Genomic DNA, 21992 nt, shown 5'->3' with positions numbered 1-21992 from the left:
ATTGTTTCTACAACATTAACCCATTACTCCCACCACAGAACTCTAGTGCATGTTTATATATACCTGGACTTTTATTTACTGCCATATTTTATGTCTACTCAAGCACGTATTAAAAAACCTAGTTTTATATTCAAACTCGCTTCTGTGATCACTCCTGCTACCACCCCGGGTCCACAAACAACCTAGAACATAACAGATTGGTTTTGCAAAAACCTCACCTCCATGTTTTGTTTTTGGGTTTTGGTGTTGGATCTGGATTTCTTCTTAAAAAGTAGAAAAAACAGCTAAAATCACATAAAATTGGCCTTTTTTGTTCTTACAGTATTAATAACCTCAAAAACATTTATTTCCACTTGTTTCCAATCAATTTTGACCACCTGACAGCTCACAATATTGATTTTTTTCATCTAGTTAAAGGGCCAAAAGGTTGCATCCAGCTTGCTGCCTCAAAACTGATTGATATAATTATTAATAGAGTTGAGGACTGTGCAGAGATGATGGTTGAGATACCGTTGAGGAATGAAGAATTGATAGTTGATAGTTGGTGCAGCCCTTGGCTGAAAAATTGATAATAAATTAATTTAAAAAACAATTCTTTGGTGCAGCCCCTGGCTGTAAAATTTATAATAAATAAATTAAAAAACAATTCATTGGTGCAGCCCCGGGCTGAATAATTAATAATAAAAAGAAATTCATTGGTACAGCACCCGGCTGTAAAATTGATTGTAAACAAATTAAAAACAATTCTTTTTTGCAGCCCTCATCTGAATAATTAATAATAAAAAGAAATTCATATGTGCAGCCCCTGGATGTAAAACTGATAATAAATTAATAAAAAAACAATTGATTGGTGTAGCCCCTGGGCTGAATAATTAATAATTTTATTAAAAAAGTAATAAACAATTCATTGGGTGCAGCCCCTGGCTGAATAATTAATCAAAATAAATTCATTTGTGCAGCCCCTGGCTGTAAAATTGAAAATAAATTAATTTAAAAACAAATCAAACCAACCATAACATTCATTTAAAATGTCAGGCAGCAATGCCCCAACCAGCACATAATGGAAAGGAAAAAGGTGCAACATGGAATAGTCCTTGGGCCCTTCCACCCACCCTTATGTTGTATACGAAACAGAATATTCACAGTTTAACAAACCAATCATTTCAGTGACATGGACTGCCAATTGTGGCTGAAATGATTGGTTTGTTTGGACCCCCATAAAACAAGCTGCCAATGTGCATTGGACATGGAAATGGAAATGATCCCATACACAAACTGGCTTTACATTACAAGTTGTCATCATCCTTGACCTCGTCATCCCCATCAGTGTGTACATCCTCTTCTTTACACAATATTAATTCATCCCCGCTGGAATCCACCATAGGCGCCTCTGTCATTTTTTGATGTAATTGTTGGTAGAGGTCTTCCTTTTAATGAATATCATCTTTTCCACATTTTGAGGAAGTAACCTCCTACACTGATCACTGACAAGGTTGTCAGCTGCACTGAAAACTCTTTTGGAGTACACACTGGAGGGTGGGCAACTTAAGTAATGCAAAGCCAGTTTGTGTATGGGACTCCAAATTGCCTCTTTTTCCTGCCAGTACTGAAAGGGACTGCCTGACATGCCTATTAGGATGTTATCTCTGCAATAGTCCTCACCATTCTGTGAATGGAGACCGTATCACACATAGTCATGATAGACATGTCACTAGTAGGCAGTTCTCTCAGGTCTGACCAGATGTAATGTTTTGATGAATGATCTGCATGACCAGCAGGCATTCTGTAAGGAAAATTTAGCTTTTTCCTGGCAACAGCTCTTTGCATAGTTTAAGATTTCGGTCTGTTGGAAAAAAACTCACAAGGTAGGACTTAAACCTAGAATCCAGAATGGTCGCCAAAATATATTTTTCAGATTTCAATAGATTGATGACTCTTGGATCCTGGTGAAGCAAATCGAGGGCTTGATCCACCAGTCCAACCTACCTTGCGCAATCACTCTGTTTCAGCTCCTCCTTCAGTTTCTCCAGCTGATTTTGCAAAAGTCTAATGAGGGGAATGACCTGACTCAAGCTGGCAATGTCTGAATTAACTTCACGTGTGGCAAGTTCAAAGGGTTTGAGAACCTTGCACAACACGGAAATGATTCTCCTCTGCACTTGAGTAAGGTGAATAGCCATGGATGGCCTTTTGCTGTTCCTCCATCCACTGAAACATATAGAGGGTAGAATTCCACCAAGTTACTACCTCTTGCTTCAGCTGACGGCAGGTCAAATTTAACAGTACCTGCTGGTCATGCAATCTTCGACAAGCAGTTGCCGAATGTCTAAAATGTCTGCACATTTTGCGGGCCACCGAGAGCATCTCCTGCTTACCCCTGTCATTTTTTTAAAAATGTTGCACCACCAAATTAATTGTGTGAGCAAAACATGGGATGTGTTAGAATTCACCCACATGTGATACTATCAAAATATTGGTGGCATTGTCCGAAATCACAAATCCCAAGAAGTGTCCAAGTGGGGTAAGCCATTTAGCTATGATTTCCCTGAGTTGTTCTCAGCGGTATGCCTCTTAGTGAAACAAGTTATACAAAGAGTAGCCTGCCTCTGTATCAGATGTCTTTTGGTAGATGTTGCTGCTGCTGTTGCTGTTGTAGGCAATACACCTACCCAGTGGGCTGTCACAGTCATGTAATCCTTAATTTGCCCTGTCCCACTTGTCCACATATCAGTGGTCAAGTGGACAGTGGGTACAACGCCATTTCTGAGGACATTAAAAAGGTTTTTTTAATGTCCTTGTACAGACTTGGAATTGCTGTTCTAGCGAAGTGGAATCTAGAAGGGATCTGGTAGCTAGGACACAGGACCTCAATAAACTGTTGAAAACCCACTGCAGTAATGGTGGATACTGGATGCACATCTAATACCAGCATAACTGTTATGGCATCAGTAATCTGCTGTGCAACTGGGTGATTGCTGTCCTACTTGTTTGCCCATGCTAATGATTGTTTGACAGTTAATTGTTTTTTTGGAGGATACACTACAAGTAGTCTTCCTCCTGGTCCATTTCAGGGATTAAGATCCACTCAAAGCAACAGGCATAGTCATCAAGGATCCTTCTAAGGAATCACGGATAGGAGAGGAGTCAATCATGCTTTGAATAACAACATTGGATGCAGCAGGACTACTCCCGATGACGAATGAGGATGTTGATGATGCAGGTGTTGGTGCTGGAGATCGAAGGCGCTTGGATCCCACAGAGAGGGAGCAGGTAAGTGACACTGTACTTGTTATGTTTTGAGTTTTGGAACTTGGCGACATACACTTTGATATTTGATGAATGCACTCCAAGTGACGTAACAAGGAGGAGGTTCCTAGGTGGTTTAGGTCCCTCCCTCTACTTACTCTTGCTTGGCAATGGTTACATATGGCTTGACAACTGTTGTCCAGATTGTGGTGGAAATAACTCCACACGTGAGAAGTGGAATTTTTTGTCTTTTGTCCCAGCATGACAACAATGGCCTTTGGCTTTTTCAATCTATGGGCAACAGCTATTGCCTTACTTACACAAAGGACATCCTCGGCATCAACATCCTCATCACCAACATCTTCATCATCAACATCCTCATCATCTTTAGCACCTCCAAATACCAAAATATCCTTCTCCTCCATGTGCAACTCCACAGAAGCATTCACACTGACTACATTTGCAAGATGTTGACTGCCCTTCCCCACATTTACAGAGGGCACACAAATGTTGGAACTTGGAGGATCCTCCAGTACACTGGCTCACACATGGCAACCGCAGACACACTTGCACTCTCCTCTGGGATTTGTGATTTCAATTTCTCAGGGCACACAGATTGTTTTTCCGGAACTGTCTTACTCTTCTTAACAACTTTCAATTTTTTAATGGTACCACCACCACTACTACTACTACAAGCAGGAGGGCTAAAGAACCAGCAGTCATCATAAATAAAAGCCAAGGCCTAATCCTTTCCTTGCCACTTCATGTAGTGAATGGCATATATTGCCATTTTTTTGTTTATCTAAAGGCAACTTGCCTTTTGATTTTTTTTTCTTTATTACAGTAAAAGTAGCTTTGCCATATTCATGGAGTGACTTAAGCCCTGGGGCATGGGCTTTCATAGAGGATGAGGAAGTTGACGGCCTTCCATTATCTTGATGACTGCTGGTGGCAGCTACAACATGTGGTTCTTGGCCTTGCTCTCCTGTCATGTGACAGTCCTTCATATTTTCTGCTATCTTGAAGCAGTGTCACAAGCACCAATAGTGTAGCCAAGGTGCGGTTACAAAATTCACACACGTGCAGTCATGCGCACACAGAAAAAAATAGACAAAAAACACAATTTTTTTTGTTTCTTTTTTTGGTTCCAGAACTTGGGCCCAGAGCACAGATTGATGATGACTGGAGTTGGGCAGCACTAGGTTGCAACTTGCATTGCTGTATCTTGTGCGGCTAAGCCTAAAATGGACACACAGAAAAAAATAGACAAAATACACTATTTTTTGGGGGGGGCTTCAGAACTTGGGGCCAGAGCACAGATTGATGATGACTGGAGAAGGGCAGCACTAGGTTGCAACTTGCGTTGCTGTATCTTGTGCGGCTAAGCCTAACACGCACACACAGAAAAAAAATAGACAAAAGGCACTATTTTTTCTTTTTTTTTTTTTCAGGTCCAGAACTTGGGCCCAGAGCACAGATTGATGACAACTGGAGTTTGGTAGCACTAGGCTTCGTTGCTGTATCTTGTGCGGCTAAGACTAACACACACACAGAAAAAAAATAGACAAAAGACACTATTTTCATTTTTTTCGAGTCCAGAACTTGGGCCCAGAGCACAGATTGATGATGACTGGAGTCGGGCAGCACTAAGTTGTATTGCTGTATCTTGTGCGGCTAAGCCTAACATGCACACACAGAAAAAAAATAAAAAGACAATATATATATATTTTTTGTGGGGTCTAGAACTTGGCAGCAGACAGCACAGCACCAGCCCAGATGGATCATCACCAGCCCAGATGGATGTAGCAGACAGCACAGCACCAGCCCAGATGGACACAGCAGACAGCACAGCAGTGACAGCACCAGATGGATCAGCAGTGCACCAGCCCAGGACACAGCAGACAGCACAGCGCCAGCACAGGTAAGTTTTACCTCTCCCAGCCCTACACTACCCACCCTCCCTGTAGCCGGAGTGAAATGGCGGCCACAGCGTGGTCCCTTATATACATAAAGATGAAAGCTCGCGAGCCGCGAGATTTCGTCTCTATGGTTTTGCCTCGGTTTGAGATCCGTGGCAGGCGCTGTAACCAATCGCATGTTCGGTTCTCGCCCCGAATCTCAAAATTCGGGTGGGTTCGGATCTTTGAGATCCGATCCCGCTCATCTCTAATTGAAAGTAAAGATTTATTACATACCTAACACACTCACATGATTCTTAGTAAATTTATCCCTTAGTCTTGCTGTACCCCAAACTACCCTCCTCATTTACCTTTCTATTCCTCATGCTGTCCCATCAGCTCTAGCATTTGGTTCATAGGGACATTGCTGGTTTTTGACTGTTTCTTTTGTCCTGTCTCTTTGGAGTTCGATATCCCAACAGCACTGTTTCCTCAATACTTATCTCCATACCTACCATACCTGTTAGGGTTTGGGGAAGATTGGTTCTTTTAGGCAACTGCACCATCTACTGTTCCTCGTCTTTATTTTTTCTTCCTGTGGATGGCCCTTCTGCCCTGCTGGAGTGGACTGGCTTGACTGGAACAGGCTAGTATTTCATATTTTATGTTTATGTCACTTTTTTTTATTACATGTTGGTATTGTAGTTTAATTTACTTTGCAGCATTTCAGCATCGAGTGCCCCTCAGCTGGATTAATTTCCTGCTCATTTTAATATTTGTGCTGCTGTTCTTATTTTTTATTGTATACCAGAGTTACTGTTGGTGGATTCCCAGCACTTAAAATTGTTATATATACAATATACAAACTGACAATTGAAAGACATATATATACATATATATATATATATATATATATATATATATATCTTTGCGAATTGTACTATATTTTTGGTTGAAAACTACATATACTACATTGTCTGTTTGACACTGTATTTTATTGTAGTAGTGTTGGTTATACCACATACTACAGATGTGTCCACATACACCTTTGTGAAAACTGAGCCATGGCCTGCCAATTCATGGCATCAGATAACCAGCCCTGCCAAGATATACATGTCGGGACATGTGTAAGGAGGCTGAAATATAGTGTAGTACCACTTTTCAGACAGCAGGTGGCATTTTTAGAAAAGTATACTGCAGCTGCCTAAGTAGAAAGCTGGAGAGGAAGATCCAAACAGTAAGCTGCTTCCCATTGCAGTGCCAGACAGGCTTACAAAATTTCCTGCATACTTTGGCTACATATACAGTATCAAGTCCTACAGAATAGAAAATAGTACTTGGAAATATAGCACCATATTTCATATACTAAAAAAAACTATTGCTATATTTCTAGCTGGATCTAGAACAGAAGCTGTCAGTTTCAGTTCATTTTCACTTTGTAAGAGGTAAAAGACTTCAGTATTTGCCTGTTGTTGTTATAGCGTAGTGGTAAGGTGACTGCACATCACACCAGGAAATTAGGGTTTGAATCTCAGTGTAAACCTATTTTTTTCTCCAAAAATAAATTTTTATGATTCAATATATATATAGTATAATTCAAAAACTGAACATCAGTAATATACTATATGTTTATGTCCTTCTCCAGGTAAACCCTTTGCTTTTCTCAACACAGAAGGGAGGGGGGAAGAATTAATTTTGTAAAGGCTGCACATTTTCCAAAGACAGACAACAAACCACATTTTCATGAGACACTTTTGTACATTGACACAGAAGCACAGATGGGATCAGTGAGACCCCTCTATGTGGCTATGTATTTCAATGACATAGATGCATGCATGGACCAGGAGATCCATGCTACACGCATCTGGGTCATTGACACAGAGCATAGATGAGATCAGAGAGACCCGTCTGTGTTGCTGTTGTAAAAAAAAAACCTGTAAAAACAAAAAAATAAAAAATGGCATGCCCCCCCTCCACAAAAGAGCCCTGAGCTTTTAGTGACCCAGTGCTGGTTTTTATTAAATACAGGGGACAAATGAAATAGGGGTCCCCTGTACTTAAGCACAACAAGCACTGGGCTAGTCAGAACCAGGTCTGGTTGCAAAAATATGGGGGACAAATGACATAGTGACAGTGCACAACTAGCACTGGGCACTGATCTGATTTTGGAAATACAGGGGGAAAAAATGAGTAGGGTCCCCCGGTAAAATTCAGAACCAGCACCAGACTTTTTCTAGTGAGGGGGCTAATGCCACAGCCAGGGTAGTCCTTTCACTGGGCACCCCAGTCAAAGCATTATACCTGACCGCTAATCAGCCCAGGCCGGGGATCCCTGGGGAGCTAAGGACCCCCTAATCAGAGCCAACTCTTGGGATGTTTGACCAGTGCGGTCGAACAAAGGTGCCAACCCATAGAGAGTGCTCGGATCTCTCTGCCTGCCCCAGATCCTTAACCCGAGGCAAAACCTCGCCATCCCACTCTTGGGTCACGAGGTTGTGGGGTCACGAGGTTTTGTATTGAGCAGGCTTAATGCTGATTGGCTGAGAGAGCCTTCCGTCACGGCTCTCAGCCAATCAGTGTTAAGCCCATTTAATATGCACACAGGAAGCAAAAGAAGAAGGCGCCCACCACCCCTCGCTGCCCTACACTGCCTGCACCCCCGCTGCTCACACTGCCGGCACCCCACTGGCAGCATCCCCCGCTGCTGACACCACCGCTGCTGACACTCCTGCACTGCTGCACCACGTACTGAGGACACAGTCAGCGACCCCCACACTGCCAACACTCCCACACTGTGGACACCACCAGCACCCCTGCACTGCTGACACTGCCAGCACTCATGCACTGAGGACACCACTGGCACCCCCGCTCTGCCAAAATTGCCATCACCCTGCATTGAGAACACCCCTACACTGCCAACACAGTCAGCAAACCTGCACTGAGGACACTGCTGGCACCCTTGCACTGCCAACATTGCCGGTACCCTTCACTGAGGACACTGCCAGCACGGTTGAAAGAAAAAAAAGAGACAAGACCCCATAAAAATGAGGCACGCCCCAAACAAAAAATGAACAGTAGAGAACTGTATAGATGAAAAATTAATATCAAATAACACTTTATTAATATTATTTAAATCAGTCAGAAATCTATAGGCAAGAGTCAAACGACAAACACATAACAAATAAAGTAGACTGGAGACAGCCAAAAAACACAAATATATCAAAATTGTGTTGCACAATAAAGCTAATAACACCAATATGGTAACCACATTAGTGAGTCCTGGTGCATATGGTCATAAAAACTGGTCAATCAGGAAACCACTTGATTTAGAATGTCACCCCTCAGTTCTAGAATAATGCAGGTGATTGATAATCACTAATGGGACAACATTCTATAACCGTACATGTGTATTCAAACAAGTACATGTAATAGTTCAAATATAGAATAACACATTTCAAGAAATGACTCTTGAATTCAGTATTGCAACACGGATAATAGTACCCTACATTAAGAGATATAGGGGGTCATTCAGACCCGGTCATTAGCGCCGATGCGTTCGGACCGGGTTGATAGCCCCCCACAGAGCATGCGCACGATGGCGCCGGCGCCGTCGTGCGCATGCGTGAGACCCGCTACGATCGACAGCGCCGGTCGTAGTGGGTCTCGATCCAAAGGGGGCGAGCTGTCGATGTTGATTGACAGCTCGCCCCGTTTGGAAGGTGGGCCGGGGGGGTGGCAGCCCAAATGGGAACGCCTACCGTTTTGGGGCGGCCCCACTGACTAGTGATGTCAGTGGAGAGCTTCCGGCTCAGACAGAGCCAGAAGCTCTCCGGGGCTTATGACAAGGGAGACCCTATCCTAGGGTCTCATCATAAGCCCTGATGGTCGCGATGATTTCTGACCATCGCGACCATCACCGGAGCGGTCATTAGAGCTGTGGGTGTTAACCCACAGCCTAACGACCGCAACAGAGGCGGGCGGTCAGGATGCAAGTGGCCGCCCAGTTTCTGAGCGACCGCTTGCATCCTTCGACCGCCTCTGAATGAGGCCTATATTCTCATAGACAAGGCGAAAATATGACACAACATAACATATATGACATACAATAATAAACAAAACATGACATAATTAAAAAGCTGTGCACCACACCCACTGCCAACACCACAGCACTGCCATTCCATGTACTGAGGACATCGCCAGCAAATGATCTATATAGATCATACAACACACCAGGGAGTGTGCAGTATGATCTGCCGGCGATATTGTGTTGCTGGCAGATCGCTACGTGTGTATGCAGCATTACACTGCTATGGGTGGGGGAGGGGGGCACACAGAGCCAGTGATGCTGTTATCAGAGATAGAGGGAGGGGGAGAACTGCTTGGAGTGTGTGCACTAAGGATAGGACATAAAAAGACAACATTGAAAGTACTGTACAGTTTTTAATGTTGATTACAAAACATTGTTTAGACCTAAACATTGGTTCTGGAACATCGATGTTAACCAATTTTTCTGTTTTTTAATGGACCTGTAGGTGCTTAAACATATAAAACACCAATAAACTTCTTAAATCATACTTATTTTATATCTAATTTATGAGGGCTTACAGTATGTATAGTCCCACATACTGTATATCACTCCCTTGGAATGGCGCTCTTTGGGCTGATTCAGAGATGTACGATTACCCAATGGCTAGGGCACATCTCCGATGGTGGGAGGACTGCGCATGTGCAGCCCTCTGGCTCTGAGTCCGCTTGCAGTGTCTCCTGGCTGCAGCCTGATTGACAGGCTGTGGCATTTTGGAGGCGGAGCGGGGGTGGTCCCTGGCAGTGGGATGGTAGGCATCCTCATTCAAACGAGTCTTAGTGTTTTTTTATTTTCAGGACTTGTTATTAAATATAGAGGTCCTGGTTTTTATCTGTAATATTTTTAATAAAATAGCTGTTTAAAGCAGTATTATGCTACGGTGCATCCGGAAAGTATTCACAGCACATTACTTTTTCCACATTTTGTTATGTTACAGCCTTACTTCAAAATGGAATAAATACATTTTTGTCCTCAAAATTCTACACACAATACCCCATAATGACAACATGTAAAAAGTTTTTTTGAGATTTTTGCAAATTTAATAAAAAAAAACACACTAAGATATCACATATACATAAGTATTCACGGCCTTTGTCATAAAGCTCAAAATTTAGCTCACGTGCATCCTCTTTCCATTGATCATCCTTGAGATATTCATACAGCTTAATTGGAGTCCACCTGTGGTAAATTCATTTGATTTGACATGATTTTGAAAGGCATACATCTGTCTATATAAGGTCCCACACTTGACAGTGCATATCAGAGCACAAAACAAGCATGAAGTCCAAGGAATTGTCTGTAGACCTCCGAGACAGGATTGTCTCAAGGCACAAAGCTGGTGAAGGGTACAGAAATATATCTGCTGCTTAGAAGGTCTCAATGAGCACAGTGGCCTCCATCATCCATAAATGGAAGAAGTTTGGAACCACCAGGACTCTTCCTAGAGTTGGCTGTCCATGTAAACTGAGCGATCGGGGGAGAAGGGCCCTAGTCAGGGAGGTGACCAAGAACCTGATGGTCACTCTGTCAAAGCTACAGCATTCCTCTGTGGAGAGACAAGAACCTTCCAGAAAGACAACCATCTCTGCAGCAATCCACCAATCAGGCCTGTATGGTAGATTGGCCAGATGATAGCCACTCCTTAGTAAAAAGCACATGGCAGCCTGCCTGGAATTTGCCAAAATGCACCTGAAGGACTCTCAGACCATGAGAGACAAAGATTGAACTCTTTGGCAAGAATGCCAGGCATTCTGTTTGGAGGAAACCAGGCACCGCTCATCACCAGGCCAATGCCATCCCTACAGTGAAGCATGGTAGTGGCAGTATCATACTGTGGGGATGTTTTTCAGCGGCAGGAACTGGGAGACTAGTCAGGATAGAGGGAAAAATTAATGCAGCAGTGTACAGAGATTTCCTGGATGAAAACTTGCTCCAGAGCACTCTTGACCTCAGACTGGGGTGACATTTAATCTTTTAGCAGGACAACGACCCTAAGCACACAACCAAGATATCAAAGGAGTGGCTTCAGGACAACTCTGTGAATGTCCTTGAGTGGCTCAGCCAGAGCCCAGACTTGAATCCGATTGAACATCTCTGGAGAGATCTGAAAATGGCTGTGCATCGACGCTTCCCATCCAACCTGATGGAGCTTGAGAGGTGCTGCAAAGAGGAATGGGTGAAACTGCCCAAAGATAGGTGTGCCAAGCTTGTGGCATCATATTCTAAAAGACTTGAGGCTGTAATTGCTGTCAAAAGTGCATCAACAAAGTATTGAGCAAAGGATGTGAATACTTTTGTACATGTGATTTTTTTAGGGTTTTTTTTATTAAATTTGAACAAATCTCAAAAAAAAGCTTTTTACATGTTGTCATTATGGGGTATTTGGTGTAGAATTTTGAGGAGAAAATTTAATTTATTCCATTTTGGAATAAGGCTGTAACATAACAAAATGTGAAAAAAGTGACGCACTGTGAATACTTTCCGGATCCACTGTATGTACTGTACCTCTATTTACTTTTATGTTAGTGCATGAAATATCATCTGGAAATCATCTGTTGGAGTTGCAATAAAGGATTTTATTTAAATCTACTGTATGCTGTTGAATCCTCTTTATGTGCAGAAAATTATAAGGTAACCTTAAAACCTGAAGGGGTAATAAGAGGTGTTTGCTTTAAATATATCAAGAGTTATGTACCTTGAACATCAGGTGGATGGGACTGTTCTATCAACACCTACTTTTCAGATATAAATAATCCCTCACATTGGGTGGATCAACAATAATTTTAAAATACTACACTATGGGTCTCATTTATTAATGAGTTTTATCACCAGAATGAGTGAAACATTTCACTGTGTATGATAAATGGTGCTCCAGCCAATCAGCTCCCAACTGTCAACTGTTAGAAAAGTGACAGTTGGGAGCTGATTGGCTGGAGCAACATTTATCATACACAGTGACATTTGTCACTCGTTTTGGTGCTAAAACTAGTTAATAAATGGGTGCCTTTGATTGTTTCCTTTTGTTGTTATCATTATAGGGACGCAAAGGGCCTGGATTAAATTGCAGAGCCACACATAAGCGCACACAAGAGACTGTGCAATTCTGTTAATTTAAAATGCGAATGCAGAAGGAGATATCGCACACCTCCTTTCTGCATTTGCATGATCTCAGCTCTGCAACTGAGGCCACAGCCTGGTGTCACCATCAGAACAATTGCGACTGATGGTTGCCGATGTTCCTTAGGCCTGGCTGCGGGAGCTAAAACTTCCCACAGCCTGGCTGGGTCCTGGCAGCTTGTGAGGCCAGAAAGTCTGCATGCACCCATATGGACTCTGCCCTCGCCCCTCCTTGAAAAATGGGGCAACACGCCCCTGTTTCCAGGAACGCTGCCAGGGAACATCCCCGCTCCACCTCCAAAACACTGCAACCTGTCAATCAGGCTGTGGCCGGGAGACACTGCAAGAAGACTCGCAGTCAGAGGGCTGCACATGCTCAGTACACCTCCTGCACATGCGCAGTCCTACCACCATCAGAGATGTGCGCTTACCATCGGGTTTCAGAACCAATGTTTAGGTCTAAACAATGTTTTGTAATTTCATGTTAAAAACATTGGTACAGTACTTTCAATGTTGTCTTTTTATGTCCTATCCATAGTGCACACACTCCAAGCATCTCTGCCCCTCCCCCATCCCTGATAACAGCATCATTGGCTCTGTGTGCCTCCCCCCCACCCACAACAGTGTAACAGCAGCAGCTCACCTCCTCCTTTCCCCTCTATGAACACCGTAGTGGTGGGTCAGTGTGCAACCCTCACCCAGGTCTGTGGGGGCTCCTGGGCAACAAATGTAGGGGACTATCAAGTTTATATATATATTAGGGATGTGCAGGCTCGGTTCTACTCGGTTCCGTTCGTTTTTTTTTACCGAATCTTATTGGCTATCCAAAACTCGTGACAGCTGAAACCCAATAAGATTCGGGGAAAAAAAACGAACGGAACTGAGTAGAACCGAGCCTGCACATCCCTAATATATATTTATATATATATATATATATATATATATATATATATACGACAGGCTCAATCCACGGCACTCGACCATCTGGGGTGCCCTTGGTATGTGACCACACCATCTACATGAAAAATATCATACAAACTCGGCACTCACATGCTTTTCAAACTGCAACTCCTTTGAACATAGGGAATGTTGGTTACAAAATATTGCAATAATTTGTTAAGCTGGCCACCGCTTCACGGTCATTCCCATCTAGCCAGTCCCTACACTGATTCTCAGATAAATGAACTTGATCTGCCATCTTGGCCTCAAGCTTGCATACATTTTAAACAGAAAACTGGGTCCTGCCTTAAAGAGACAGGACCACACCCAGGGCTATCAGCTAATAAGCACCTGGAAAAAGAAAAAAGTTTGTCTTACATTTGAAAAACATATATATATATATATATATATATATATATATAGCAACTGGCATACTGTGTACACTTTACTGTAATAACAAAGTGGAAAACAAAACATTGAGCTGCATTACTGGTCAATGAATGTACAATATAACCATGGAAAATGAGTGCTATTTTGGGAGGATGGTAAAGTGCAAAAGTGTCTCAATACACAAAGGGCAACATTAATGAGTAGTAACAACACACAGGGGGAGGGCTAATGAAAACTTGATTTGTTGTCTGTGTAAAAAGTGAGGCCTTTACAAGTGAATTCCTCCTCCCTCCCCCTCTCCCTCTGTGTTGAGACAAACAATGGGCAGGGTTATTCTGAAAAAGGACATGAACACACTGTAAATTACTGATGGGCAGTTTTTGAATTATAATGTATATCTAGAACCAGTACTGTATATAAAATATCGAGCCACATTTTCAGGGGGAAATTTCTACACTAAGAAATCACTACACACACAAGCCGTCCTCACTGACTCAGATCCCCACAGTGTACACGGTGTTCACAGCCTCTAGATGAAATATGATATTATTCTAAAAAGTTTTATTATTATTACAATAATATTATTGATATTATTATATTATTGAATTATACAAATTTATTTTTGGAGCAAAAAAAAAATGTTTACACTGGGATTCAAACCCTAACTGCCAAGTGTGATGTGTAGTGACTTTACCATTACGCCACAATACTGGTGGAAGGGAAGTATAGAATCTGTCTTTTTAGGAACTGATGACAGTTTCCTAGTGACAGGTTTTTTGGTGCTAGTACAGTGTTTCAGCAGCTAGTACAGTGATATAGCCGCAAATGCATATAAGCCCATTTAATATGCACACAGGAAGCAAAAGAAGATGGCACCCATCATCAGCCGCTGCATGACACCGCCTGTACCCTCGCTGCTGACACAGCCGGCACCCCACTGGCAGCATTTCCTGCTGCTGACACCACCACTGCCGACACTGCCAGCACCCCTGCACTGCTGCCCCACATACTGAGGACACCGTTAGTGACCCCCACACTGCTGGCACTCCCACACTGAGGACACCACCAGCACCCCTGCACTGCCGACACTGTCAGCACACATGCACACTGCTGGCTCCCCTGCTCTGCTGACACCGCCGGAACCCTGCATTGAGAACACCCTTGCACTGCCAACACAGTCAGCAAACCTGAACTGAAGCCACCGCTGGCACCCCTGCTCTGCCGACATTGCCAGCACCCTGCATTGAGAACAGCCCTGCACTGCCAACACAGTCAGCAAACCTGCACTGAGGACACCACTGGCACCCCCGCACTGCCGACATCGCCGGTACCCTTCACTGAGGACACTGCTGGCTCCCCTGCTCTGCCGACACCACCGGAACCCTGCATTGAGAACACCCCTGCACTGCCAACACAGTCAGCAAACCTGCACTGAGGACACCACTGGCACCCCCGCACTGCCTACATCGCCAGTACCCTACACTGAGGACACTGCCAGCACCACAGCACTGCCATTCCATGTACTGAGGACATGGTCAGCAAATCCTGCACTGCCAACACAGCCAACAAACCTGCACCAAAGATACAACTGGCACCCCAGCACTGTCGACATTGTCCGTGCCCTTCACGGAGGACACTGCCAGCACTGCAGCACTGCCATTCCATGTACTGAGGACACCGTCAGCAACCCCTGCACTGCCAACACAACCAGCAAACGTGCACTAAAAACACCACTGGCACTGCCGACATCACCAGTACCCTACACTGAGGACACTGCCAGAACCACAGCACTGCCATTCCATGTACTAAGGATACCGTCAGCAACCCCTGCACTGCTGACATAGCCAGCAAACCTGCACTAAAGACACCACTGGCACTGCCGACATTGCCAGTACCCTTCACTGAGGACACTGCCAGCACCGCAGCATGGCCATTCCATGTACTGAGGACACCATCAGCAACCCCTGCACTGCTGACACATCCAGAAAACCTGCACCAAAGATACCACTGGCACCCCGGCTCTGCTTACCCCACCAATTCCCTGCACTGTGGATACTGCCAGCACCACAGCACTGCTATTCCATGTACTGAGGACACCATCAGCAACCCCTGCACTGCTGACATAGCAAACCTTCACAGAAGATACCACTGCACCCCAGCTTTGCCGACATCGCCAGTACCCTTCACTGAGGACACTGCCAGCACTGCAGCACTGCCATTCCATGTACTAAGGACACCGTCAGCAACCCCTGCACTGCCGACACAGCCAGCAAACCTGCACTAAAGACACCACTGGCACTGCCAACATTGCCAGTACCCTTCACTGAGGACACTGCCATCACCGCAGCACTGCCATTCCATGTACTGAGGACACCTTCAGCAACCCCTGCACTGCCGACACAGCCATGCACCGAAGATACCACTGGCACACCAGCTCTGCTTACACTGCCAGTTCCCTGCACTGTGGATACTGCCAGCACCACAACCCTGCCAAAAAAATCCAAAACTGAAACATGAGGGTTGGCACACATGAGAGAGAGAGAGAGAGAGAGAGAGAGAGAGAGAATGCAACTGACATACTGTGTATACTTCTTATAGCTACATTACTGGTCAAATAATGTACAATATAACCATGGAAAATGAGTGCTATTTTGGGAGGAAGGGATGGGCCAAAAGTACAAAAGTGTCTCAATACAAAAAGGGCAACATTAATGAGTAGTAACAAAACAAAACACAGGGCTAATGAAAACTTGATTTGTTGTCTGTGGAAAATGTGCAGCCTTTACAAATGAATTCCTCCTCCCCCCTCTGTGTTGAGACAAGCGATGGGTTAATCTGAAAAAGGACATTAACATACTGTAAATTACTGATGGCCAGTTTTTGAATTCTAATGTATATCTGGAACCAGTACTGTATATGAAATATCGAGCCATATTTTCAGGGGGAAATTTCTACACTAAGAAATCACTACACACACATGCCGTCCTCACTGACTCAGATCCCCACAGCCTCTAGATGAAATATGATATTACTCTAAAAAGATTTATTGTTATTACAATAATATTACAATAATATTATTGATATTATTATATTATTGAATTATATGAATTATTTTTGCAGCAAAATTTTTGGTGCTAGTACAGTGTTTCAGTGGCTAGTACAGTGATTTAGATGGAAATGTATATTGCACCTTAACATAACATAAACACTCCTCAAAACTCCTTGTTTGCCCTCTATTAAAATCCAAAGGAGACCACTACTGTATCTTTGCTACATAGGTTGAACACTATTAAGTGCTACATTACATGATACACAGTGGTGAAAGTATGAATTGCACCTTTGCTGCACCACAGATAGCATGGCACGACAATATATGAGAATTGATGTCATGCCAAATTGAGAACCATGGCACAGTTTTCATAAAGGTGTATGTGGAACATATCTGTATGCTTCCATACTGTATATTATGTTTATTTAAATTTAAAGCTTCACATATATTATTGTATATACTCTAACAGCTCTTGCCACCTAGTGGCTCATCTCTGTGATACAGTTACTTGGTTGTGGAGGTTATCCTTGTACAGTGTTTGCAATGACTATATTGTTTTCTGGTATTACTTGGATATTCAGATTTTTTTTATTGCTCCTGCATCTTGTACGTTGTATATATGTAGGCGTTTTTCTAAACAAGTGGGGATAATTTTCCAGGGTTCTCTCAAAATATAAATTTATGCACTTTATTCCTCAATAGTTTTATGCTAAGGTGACCAAATCTATTTTTTTAAGTATCGGGCAGTGGGTACATTTTTGGAAAGATCTTCACATTTAGGAGAATCTTTACAACCTACTCTGACAAAGATGGGCAGATATAGACCAGATATTTGATGTTAGCAGACCTCTAGATTTATCTTTAGCTAAGATAGTCTTAAAAACTTCACAGATCTCAGGCTTGGACTGAGCGATGCGGAAGATACAATTCATTTGTTTCGAGCTGGTGTTGATTCCTATTCTTTCAATCTGCTGTTGGAAAAACTGGATGTACTTGAAAACAGGAATAGGAGAAACAACTTTCAGTTTATCAGGATTCCAGAGGATGTAAAAGGGCAACATTTAATTAATTATCTTTCCACTTCCCTGCCTAGAGCTTTTAACCTTTCTCCTGATTTACCTTCATCACAGATAGAATTGGCATATAGGATTGGTTCAAAAAGAGAGTCTGAGGGTGACCACCTCGGCCTGTTATTGCCAGATATCTAGACTTTAGAGTAAAGGAGAAAATTCTGATGGCCTATAGGAAATGCGCTCAGCTACTTGTGGAGCACAGACAAATCCTGATCTTTCAAGATGTCTCTGCAAACAATACTGTGCCATCAATTTGCTTTACATTTTCTTGATAGATGTGAGTAGATAATACATAGGAAGAAAAAAGATTGTCCCAAACGAGTGCACAGCAGTCTTGCAATAACTGTAGTTAAAACATAACTTTTATTATAGTAGTATCCACTCTAGAGGTGTTGAAACACAGCAAAATAAAAAGCAAATTGTTAAAGTATGAAAACATAAAATATGAAAAGTGACTAAAATATACAATTGTGCCAGTATATATACACCTAAATATTTTATTAGGTAGAGAAATGTTCAGGATATTATTTATCAATAGAGCAGTCTCTTTATTTCTACATTCGGTAACATAGTCTCAAAAACTGTTTTCTTAGTGTTTGGATCACCTGTTATTATACAACTAATATTAGATCAATCAGATGAATAGTTACACATGTCCCCTATGTAATATTCTAACTCAAATAGATCTCTGTATTACTACATATACTGTAAATATATTATTCCTAAGGACATCCAATATGCCTATGATAAACAGTATATAGATTCCAAAGGTTTTTATTGGGGAATTATAATTAATTATTCCACTCACATTAGCTCACAATTCTCTGATCGGGATGTAATCCTATTAAGTATCGCACTTAGAATCATTCCACATAGGTAGCTTTTATAGTAAGTTCATACTAGTGGAAATTCTGTGCTGTCCTAAAAATATTGTGACACTAGGAGTGGATTATAATTCAGGTAACTATTCACTACACGCAGACACAGCCATATTGTGCATGCTGCTCTCGTGCGGCTGTCAGTGTGGTGCACACGGCTAGAACAGTTCTCTCCCACTGCTCGCTAACACAGCCTCTATCATCACCGTATATACGGGGCTGTCAGCAGAGCTTGGAGGAGGCGAGCAGCTATTATTACTCGCACTGACTCGGCAGCATCGTGCAGTGTCCCGCTCATTCTCCTGAGGCCACGGCTAAGCATGAACACAAACACAAACATATATAATATTCAATCACATATTATGAACGCCATTTTCACAGGCACAATTGAACGCCTGACGTGCGTTTCACAAGTTCTTTTTCAAAAAGGGCAGAACCAAGTGGTATTCCAGAAAAGCCTTAAATACCTGTGTTCTCCTATCAGCAACACCATTGGTTTGATTGACATTTCAAACCAGCAATTGCAGGAACATGATGCAAACTCCTATACTTTCTAGATACTTTGTAGTTATTCTATGTAGACAGTTAGATCTTAATTTCTTGTGTATAATTAAACATAATATAATCAGGTAAGGGATATCACATAATTATCAATCCTATACCTATAAAAATCATCATTAAGTAGCCATTATTTAGCTGGGATTAAATAATAATCAAATTTTATAACCTGGATAATATATATCTCTCTCAAACCCATATAATCTGGGTATCTTTAATTTTTAATATTACCTCATGGTGGTTCTCTCAGATCTCATATGTATCAATATACCTTATTAATGAAATTACATTTTATTTGATAATTAAATAGGTTATATTTAGATAACCTATATAGTGATTCAGTTTCCAATATCAAATCTATAATAATAATATCCCCCAATTGACATATTAGAATGAGACATCAAGAGAAAATTAGATAAACTAAATGAGCAATATAAATTGGTATATTTTAATATTATCCTTTACATGATTATGTGTATACATTGTATTATTAAAATATAAGACTTTATAATTGTGATAGTCATTATATGTGTAGATAATATTATTTAGTGAATTAAATTCTATGATTAGTGTACATAAATGTAAATAAAATAAAATAAAATAAAATGAAAATAAATCTAAAAATGTAAAAATAAATTTTAAATTAAGAATGAGGATAACATGCTGAAGAGGATGGCAGCATGGCGCTGGAGCTCCGCTGGTTTTAATCTTTATACAGCGCCTCCCGCCATGCTATCTCGTCCCCCGGGTCAGTCCTGCAAGATTGACTATATTAAAGACCCCCGGGCAGATAACTCATCTGCCAGACAGCCTCTCTAACCTCTGGACGAAGAGTCCTGGGAGCCGGCAGCGGCGGAGATACCAGAGCCGAGGCTCTAAACTTCTCCCTGACACGCTGGGTCCGGAGACTGCCGCATCTCCCGCCGCTTATCTCTATCCCCACTCACCAGTGCCATATTAAGGTCCACATGGGCATGGAGCTGAAATTGAGAAAGGGCCTATTGTGTGCCACCACGGGGGTGTGACCAGCATAGTGGGTGTGTATCTAGTAATGTGGGCAGAGATGCCAAGAGCTGCCATGGGCCCGGGTACTGATTAGGGTGTGGCCTGATCACCAAAGCTGTGGCCATGTCTCTGTAGCCATGGGGGGGCGCTGTGAGCCCCTCAGCTAGGCACAAGTCCAGGGTGGGTGGGGCGATCAGTGTGATCACTCCCCCCATGAGGAGAGGAGACTACTGCTGCTGAGCGGCAACAGTCTCCCTGCTCCCACTACCGGTCTGCTGGCAGGTAAGAGGAGTGGGGGGGCGGCATCGGACCTGGGCGCCTCCAACAAGCCCAGTTAAATAGTACTTATCCAGCATACCACAATCAAACAGCGGTACCAGGGAGATGCCATGTCAGTACCATCCATGTAACGGAAGTGACCACCTTTTGGCCTATATATGAGAATTTTATACACCGTAAGTGATGTCAATTCCGGTTCCGCAGCTGCTGCCTTTTTCCACATTGTCCATTTTTAGGTACATTCTATAACTGGCTTTGTTTCCATACACATTTCTCATATAAATAAATAATCTGCCTGTGTATACACAGAGGCACAATAATTGTGTAAGGGCTGCCCTATCTCTTCAGTGCGGGGGCAGTGAAAGCCTGGACTCGCACCCCATTGGCTACCACTGCAAGGGAGACGGGAATTGGAAGAGGATGACCAGCCACTGGGAAAAAGTAAGTATGGGTGCTGGAGGAAGGGAGGGTGGGTGGCAAGGAGTTAGGAGGAGAGAAGCAGGACTGAGCAAACGGTGAGGGGGGGGGATGTCAGGATGGAGCAATGGGGGGTCAGAACAGCAGAGAGGGGATGGGGCCGGCCAGAGTGGAGGGCAGTACATAGAATTAGAATTAGGTGTCCCAGCATATGTATATGTGTATATATATATATATATATATATATATATACACATAATCTCAAAATATACATACAAACACATTTATCACAATATCTAAAAACTCACAGGGGGTAGCAATGCACTCACGAGGAGCAGAGCACTGAGACTCAAGCTACATACACCATGTACCTTGTCAGGCTCAGCAGCAGCAGCCCATCCCCGATCAGCGGCCAGTCCCCGATCAGCAGCCAGTCCCCGATCAGCAGCAGCCAGTTTCCGTTTAGCAGCAGCAGCCTGTCACCATCACCTGGCTGCCTTCACGGAACTGACTGAACACTCAGCTGCTGTCGGGCGTGATCGTGCGGAGGCGCTTGTCACATGGCGCGGAGGGGAGGAGGAGCCGAGAAACTTTGTGTGCAGCGCAGGGAGATCTTATGAAGCCTACCCACTGCACCACTGTTATTATGCCTAGCGCCGGTATTTGATCCGCCGGTGGGACGTGCAGGCAGGGAGTTCAGAGGGCGGTATTGAGCGGCTGTGGGCAGCCGTGCTGTAATAACAAAATATTTTTTTATTGTCTCCAGCAGCCCAGCAGTTCCTGTGGGCCTATTCCAATAGAGGGCCTGGAGCTGCAGCTCCATCCGCCCCATTGGTAATCCGGCCCTGCCGCTCACTACTCACCAGAGAGTGCGGAGACGTGTGAGGATGCCGCCGGTCGGGTCTTCGTCCCTGTCCCAATACCACACGTGAGTGTTGTTTTCAGTGAGGGAGCTCCCTGGGGAGAGAGAAGCTTTGGATGCCATTTTAAGTGTATACACATTATACACACTTTCACTTTCTCATTAAGCACTCTCCTTCTATCTTCAAAGAGGCATTT

Source organism: Taudactylus pleione, unplaced genomic scaffold (genome assembly GCF_031769625.1).
Source record: "Taudactylus pleione unplaced genomic scaffold, aTauple2 ptg000352l, whole genome shotgun sequence".
NCBI classification, from domain to species: Eukaryota; Metazoa; Chordata; class Amphibia; order Anura; family Myobatrachidae; genus Taudactylus; species Taudactylus pleione.
This window is presented reverse-complemented; position numbering follows the sequence as displayed.